Here is a 7,982-nt window from a genome sequence, read left to right as displayed (position 1 = left end):
AGGTGTTCTTCTGTAATTTCTATGTTCCTTCCAAGTTCTCCTTCACTATATCTTTCATCTTCTCCAGTCGCTCTCGTATAGTTAGTACATGGGCAATAACACTTTCATCTACATCCTTAGTGGTTGTCCACGTGTCCCGTATCACATCTAATGGTCCCCTTACAGTTACTTCCATAGAGCAATTCATATAGGGAAAACCCCGTTGATGCTTGTGGCACCTCTCAATAGGCAAATAGTAAGTAGGGTATCAGTTTGTTCCAGGCCTTCTCTTCCTTTGTAACCGCTTTCCTCAACATACTCTTCAGTGTCCCGTTAAACCTTTCTACCAGCCCATCTGTCTGTGGATGGTGGGTTGTTATTATTATTATTATTATTATTTAACACTTTACAGGTGTAGTAAAATGAGAGATAGAGAGACAGAGGGAAAGAAGGAAAAGGTGTAGCCTGATGGATATGCAACAGAGAAGCTGCATACCAATATAAATAAGAGTAGAGTAGTATACAAATAAGTCAGTTAGAGAAAAGGAAAGTAAAAACAATTAAAAACTAGATAAGTTAGTGGGTGTAGGCAAAGACAAACATTTGTTACATATACACATAAAACTAAAAGTACAAGTATTGTTACTATCAAAGTGTTCTAAAAAATAGGACCAAAGGAATTTCTTAAGCTTAATACAAAGAGTGTCGATAGATAGGGAAGGTCAAAGGCAGGGTGTTTTTTCCAGAGTCTGGGAAGACGATTGAAATATAAGCGGGATGAAAGAGTAAAGTGGGGAGTGTTGTGCTTGAGTTTATTAAGGTTAGTAGCCCTGGAATTACTAAGTACAAAGGAAATATACCAGGAGAAATCAAAATTGCTCCCAGAGTCTTTATAACAGCGAAGCATGAAAGATATATCCAAATACTCGAGGTACATAGCTAACGGTAACAGATTTAGTCAAATCAAACGATCTTTATAGGTACACTTGTAATCTGACAATATAAACATAGAAGCACGTCTCTGAATCCTCTCCAAATTCACTATGTCTCTGATCAAGGAGGGTCTTCATACCTGGGAACCATAAGACAGTAAAGATCGGACAAGTGTGACATATAGCCTCTTCCTAACAGTTATATCATTACATGAGAAAGACCTCTTTAAAAGACATAACATTTTGTAGGCTTTAGCAATGACAATAGATATATGGTTCGACCATAATAAATCAGAAGAGAAATGAACCCCAAGATCCCTGATGGTATTAGAGGCAGTGATTGAGTTCCCCTGGATAGTATAATCATATGGTGGAGGCTTACAGTTTCTTTTTGAGAATCTTACCAATGATGTTTTGGATAAGTTAAATTTTAAGTCCCATTTGTCGCTCCATTTGAGAGCTGCATCGAGCTTCTCTTGTAACAGAGAGCAATCCATTGTAGACGAGATCTTATTAAAGCATTTGGAGTCGTCGGCAAACAGGAGTGAGGAAGCTGGAAGGAAGTCAGTACTGGTCAGGTCATCAATATAAACAAGGAAAAATATAGGCCCAATAACACTCCCTTGTAGTACACCACTCAATACGAGCAGAAAGTCTGAATTAGTATTATCCACACGAACACATTGTCTTCGTGAGGATAAATAAGCTTGGAACCAGGCCCACAAATCACCTGTAAAGCCAAACTTCCACAGTTTGTATAGCAATTTGTTATGAGGAACACAATCAAAGGCCTTTTTAAAGTCCAGGTAGACACAGTCTACAGAGTCATTAGCCTCAAATGCATTCTGAATAACAGAAGTAAGGAATAGCAACTGCTTGATTGGTGAGCGAGATGGCGGAAAACCAAATTGAACAGGGGAGATCTTCTCACAGATATGACCTGCAATCTTGTTGTGGATAATTCTCTCCAAGCCTTAGGTATGGTTGGTAAAAGCTGATTGGACGATAATTAGCAACATTGCATTTATCCCAAGATTTGAAGATTGGTTTAATGAGGTGGGTTCGCCAATCCAGAGGAAGGGAATGAGTGGAGACTGAAAGATTAAATAGATAAGTCAGAGGTGGTGTAAGGGCCACTGCATAATGTTTGAGATAAAGTGGGCCTATGCCATCAATGCCTAATGCCTTAGATCCATCAAGTGAAGACAACTCACAAAACACCTCATCCTCCTCACAAAAGATAGAAGAGAGTTGGTCATGATGGGGGAGGAGGAAGCTGGATCAAAATCAAAATCAGAACAATCCGTAAAAACTGAGTAAAAGTAGGCATTAAAGAGATTAGCTTTGCCTAAACTGGTACTTGCTTTCTGAGATTTAGAAGACATGGTAAGAGGCAGATCATCCGCTTTAGTCATCCTCCTGATGTATTTAAATACACCTGACAAATGGGGAAGAGAATCTGTCACCAACTGCCTTTCATATACATGTTTAGCATTCTTATAATTAGTTGCGAAAGCCTCCTCTGCCTTAAGTAGCTTCTGCTCCAGATTAGAGGAAGGATTAGCTTTGAAACGTCTCCAAAGAGTACGAAGGCTCTTAAGTTGGTGATTAAGCGGACCTCTGAGCCAGGGAATATAATTAGTAGTAGAACGGATAGTAATAAGAGGAACGTACTGATGAAGGGATGAGAGGAGAAGCTCCTTGAAAGACAGCCAAACACTTTCAATGCTGTCATCATTAAGAAGAGGACCAAAGTCAAATCTAGTAAATAATCAACTAGCCCTGCCCAATCAGCTTTAGAAAAATCATAAACCTGTTTACCAAGTAAGGTAGGAGATACATCACATAAGTGTGAGACCTGAAACATAATTGCCGAATGGTCAGTGTTGAATGATGTGATAGGGGTAGCAATGACATTAGAAATAGCCTCAGGGATGCTAGTTAAGACAATGTCCAGTGTATTGCCTTTATTATGGGTAGGGACTTAAACAACTTGTGAGAGATTGAAATCGAACACTAGATCACAGAGACTAAGAGAATAGTGTGTATCACCAGACAAGGTAAACCAGTCAATGTCAGGAGCATTAAAGTCACAGTAATCAGTACTACAGTTAGGGGGACAATAAACAATAATAGATAACAGTGCTAGAGTTATTATCAATTGAGACTGAAATAACCTCCAGTTGAGAAGGTGAGGGTAAGAGTGAAGAAGGGATTGTATTTTTGACTGCTAGCAAGACACCGCCACCTCTCCCAGCTCTATCTTTCCGATAAATAGAAAAAGACGGGGGAAGATTTCATTATCAAAAATAGATTGGGAAAGCCAGGTTTCTGTACAACCGACAATGGAAACACCAGAGGAAAATACGAAGGATTAAAAGTCAATGAGTTTGTGGACAAGGCTTCTGGCATTGATCAGACAGATGTCCAGGACTAGTCAGGAAGAAGACGATGCTCCCCCCTAAGGGGAAGACACAGCTTTTTGAGAAAGGGCAAGAAGAGGCTGTTCAGTAGAAACATTAGAAGCGGATTAGAATTTGGGTCATTAGGAGTTAATTCAGTAGAAGCGGATTCAGAAAGAACAAGAGATGAGTTGATAACCTTGGCATGAGGTACCCCATTGACATAAATAACTGATTTGCCGATGCGAATATATCTCTTACTAACATGAGACTGGATAAGTCACCAGCGTTCATTGAGAAGAAGCCTCTCAATCAGCTTCTCTGACGTAGACATATTAGGCTTAATGACATATGGTTGGGATAAGGAGCCCCTCTTAGCAAGTAATGAAACAACATCCTTGGAGCTGTTTAGTGTTATCAAGGCAGGGCGAGGCCTTGGATGTGTGGGTGAATATTTACCCATCCGTCAACAGTCTCTAATAAAGGCTGAAGATATGGAGTTATCAACTGAGTGAATGACATGAGCCACTTTCTCAAAGTCATGTGAGATATGAGCATTCCTCCTGGTACCTGGAGAGCATTCAGGAATACCGCTAATAACTATTGAGAATTTAGAGGTGGAAGGTGGGATGGCATCACCATTACCAGTGGTAGGAATAGTTGTATCCTCAAGTCCACGGTTAATCTCTCTATCACCCTCTGATCGAAGTATAATAGGTTCTTCAATTGAGGAGAGCCTGGACTCAAGTGAAGTAATATGAGAGGACAAAGAATGGGAGAGATTAGAAAGATCTTGCTGGAGATGAGAGATTTCATTAGACAAATAGTTAACTCTACAGGAAGGACATTGAAAAGGGCCAGATTCCTTAGCAATCTTGAAGGCACTAAGAGTTAGCCCACTGCAGCCACTATGTACCCAGGACTGGCAGCAACCACTACAGTGAATTGATTCATGACTGTCATCATCAATGTGATCTTCACAGATGGGACATACAACATTAGAGAAAGGAGCAGTGGCGGAAGTAGGGTTGATGGGAGGCCTACCAGGACCCTTGGGGACCTTCTTCTTAGGAGGCATACCGTCACAGTCTGCCACGTGTTGGTGATCCCAGTGAAACTAAACAAAGGCAGCACAGAGAAAACAGCTGAACAGAGATAAATTTACCTGACTTAGTGGCTAACTTAACAGAGTTAGAGCCAGCAGGAAGACAAAAATCAATGAACAAAAGGAAACAGACAGGTAGAAGAGCTTACACTCTGAAGGACTAGGACTTGGATTTTTAGTAATTGTTGTCCTGATAAGTCGTACTCGTAACATTTGGTAGATCTCCGTCAATAATTGCGACGTGAAATTACTCCCCTGATCAATGAGAAATTCTTCTGGTGATTCCACTCTTTCAAAAAAATGCAATAGCTTTTCTTCAATATGGGCTGCATTGACTGATTTCATTGGTATAGCTTCTCGAAATCAAGTTGCATAATCACAAGTTACTGGTATATATTGCTTCCCTGATCTGCTTTTCGTTAGTGGCCCAACAATATCCATTGCAATCCGTTTGAATGGTGTAGCCACTATTGGTAGGGGCACTAGTGGGGCCCACAGTACTCCTTTTGATGATGACTTCTGACAACTTGGGCGACTCCAAAAATAGTAAGCCACATCTCTAAAAATTCCCATCAAATAAAACCGCTGTAATATTCTTTGTATAGTCTTCTCTCTCCCTAGGTGTCCAGCAAAGGGTGTATCATGGGCAATCTTCATTATCTCATTCCTGCATCTCTTTGGTACTACAAACTGTTTTGTGTCTTCTCCATTCTGATCTTTCTATTTCCGAAATAACAGTCCATCCTGCTCTTACATAGTAGTTTCTGCATTGCTGCTTGTCTCACTCCATTCAATGTTTTATCTTCTTTCTGCCACTACTTGAAGTCATTTATGGTCATACACAGTGTAGTTCCAGTGTTAACTAATTTTTGGTGTCTCACACGTACTCTGGCTCCTAGTCAGTCTCGTCTTTTCTCAAGGCTCATTAAAAAGGCTGTCATCTAGTGCATCAAAATCACCGTTCATTCCAGTAAGTGGTTCCTCTTCTGTACACTCCTTTGTGTCTGTCGCCATCTCGTCCTCATCTCCTAGTCCAGCTGGGTTAGGTTGCACACTTGTTGTTCCCTGGCACTGGCTCTCGTTACTACAAAAACATCACACTCCTCTTCCTCACATTTCTTCGTCTTTGGTTTCTCTCTCAGTAGTTCTGACAGTTCTGGTACATCAGTACCTAGAAGTACTGCTGTAGGTAGAGTGTTTGATACAGCCGCTTCCACTTCCAAGTGTTTTCCACCCACACTAATATCCACACAAGTTAGTGGGTATAATACTGTCTCCATGAGCACATTTTGTAGCTGTGGCTTCCCCCTGCAGTATCTTCTATGGTGGTACATTATCCTCATGCACCATAGTCCTCGAACATCCTGTGTCTATAAGTATGTCCTGTATTTCATGACCTTCCACTATTCCTGCTTTCAGCACTCCCAATAAGGGCTTGTTAGGCCCGTTACGCTCCTTGATCCTTACGTCTGCTTGATAACCGACTCGTCATTCCATGCAAAATAGTGTTTTATCAGGGCAATTAGAGGGATAGTGCCCTTTCTTATGGCAATTAACACATTCTATCTCCTTTTGGTCCTGCTTAGGTCTTTCTGTCTTAGCTTCAGTCTTAGCTGTCTTGTTCTCCGCAAAACTTGAGAGTGGGACTCGGCACTCTCAAGCTATATGCCCAACCTTCCCACATCTCAAGCAAGTGATAGTTGTCCTCTGAGGCCTCTCATTCTTTTCTCCGTTCTTCGGTCCGACTCGACCCCTCCTTGCTAGCTGGTAATAATCCGCCAGTTTAGCTGCTTCTTTTGCTGTCTTGGGCTGTCTCTCAGCCACAAAGATTCCTATGCCTTCTGGCATAGTCTTCACCAATTGCTCCATCACAAATAAACCTTTCACTTCCACTATTGTTTTACACTTCCCAGTCCACTTCTCTACTAGATACTTAATCTGGTCAGCAGTTCTCGACTCGTCTCTCCCTCTCTCCTCTTGGCTGTTCTAAATTGTTGCCTGTAACACTCCTCATCTATCTGATATCTCCTTAGTATAGCTTCCTTAAGTCTCCCATAGTCACTTGATTCTTCACTCTCCATAGCTGCTGCATAGGCCTGCTGTGCCTTCCCAGTCAACTGAGGTGCCAGCTTAAAAGGCTATTACTCTACCAGTACCTCAAAAGCTGCCATCTTTCTCTCGAACGTGGTTAAGTATGCCTGTATTCCGTCAACTTTGCCACTTGGACATCTCTATCCCTAGCTGCCCTCTCTCGTGAGGCACCTTTCCCCGGTTCATGGAGTCCACCAGATTCCTCAGTAAATCAGCCTGTTTTCATCTCCCTTTTCTTCCTTACCGCTTCTTCATCTCTCCGTCTTTGTTCAGCTTTTAGCTCCTCATCTCACCTCCTCAACTCCAAGTTGTGTAAGCATCTTTCTTCTGCAAATTGTTCCTCACGCCATCAGCGATCCTCAATCACTGTTTCCAGCATTCTCCACATCATTCCATCACCTCCAGTGGACAGTCTCGGTCCCAGTATTGGGCTGTGTCACCTGATCACTCCTTCTTGTATGTTCACCAATACCTCCAAAAGTATCTACCTCTTGGACTTCACCACCTTCCATGGTAAATACTAATTGTCTCTGTATCACGCTCCGCTGATAATTGTAATTCCTCCTTGGAATGTCTTGTAGTCTGTAAGTCATCTGTTCACTGCGGCTGCCCTCCGTCATAAAATCCCGAGATTGTTTCTCCTCCTCTCAATAGTGTGGAAACCCTCTGTCTTCCACTCAAGACAATCCCACCACTGCCACCAAATGTCAAAGACTGCTTTGATTTTTAAAAGAATTTATTAGAATAAACCAGTGGACAACAACAAAGCACCAACTCTCAACTGTAATTATACAAAAGACAAGGTTCCAGAAACTTCTGGACACATACAAATACATGAAGGTTACACAGCCTCCTGGAGGGTTCCAAAAAGTACAGTAATACAATACAGAGATAATGCACATTTTCTAGAATATTCCAGTCAGCAAAATAATACAATACCATTAGAGTAAAATACCATAGGTTGGGATATATTCACGGCTGCAATAATTCATGGTCATAAAAACTAATAAAAATATTCAATTACATACCATGGAAACCAATTGATAGTTGCTATGACAATTGACCATGTGTTTACATTAGGAGGAAAGTTATCTCAGCTGTCATAATCAACAATTACAGTACCATGGTTGAAGTATCTAGCTATATTCGTGGTCTTCACATTTACAAAGAAAATACATGTGGGAGACTTAAATAGGTGAGGAGCTGGTGTGTAGCCCACAAGTGAACAATCCTCATGACTGCTATGCTGTGGCATATGCAAGTCAGGTACCATAGTGGAACATGTCCCAAAAATAATATCAAGACTATGCTGGTTGTTTTTAAACAAATCTCGCACAGAAATTAAATGTTTTGTCACTGGTACTAGAAGGTACTCCAGTGATTTGGTTCAAGGTGGTCTTGAGGTACATTGCAGGTTTAAGTTTATTGGAGGAACTCCTGAACAAACTTGCTAAAGTTGCTGCTCTTCTAAGA

Source organism: Amphimedon queenslandica, unplaced genomic scaffold, assembly GCF_000090795.2.
Source record: "Amphimedon queenslandica unplaced genomic scaffold, v1.1 AMPQUscaffold_13444, whole genome shotgun sequence".
NCBI classification, from domain to species: Eukaryota; Metazoa; Porifera; class Demospongiae; order Haplosclerida; family Niphatidae; genus Amphimedon; species Amphimedon queenslandica.
Note: the sequence above shows the minus strand (reverse complement) of the source record.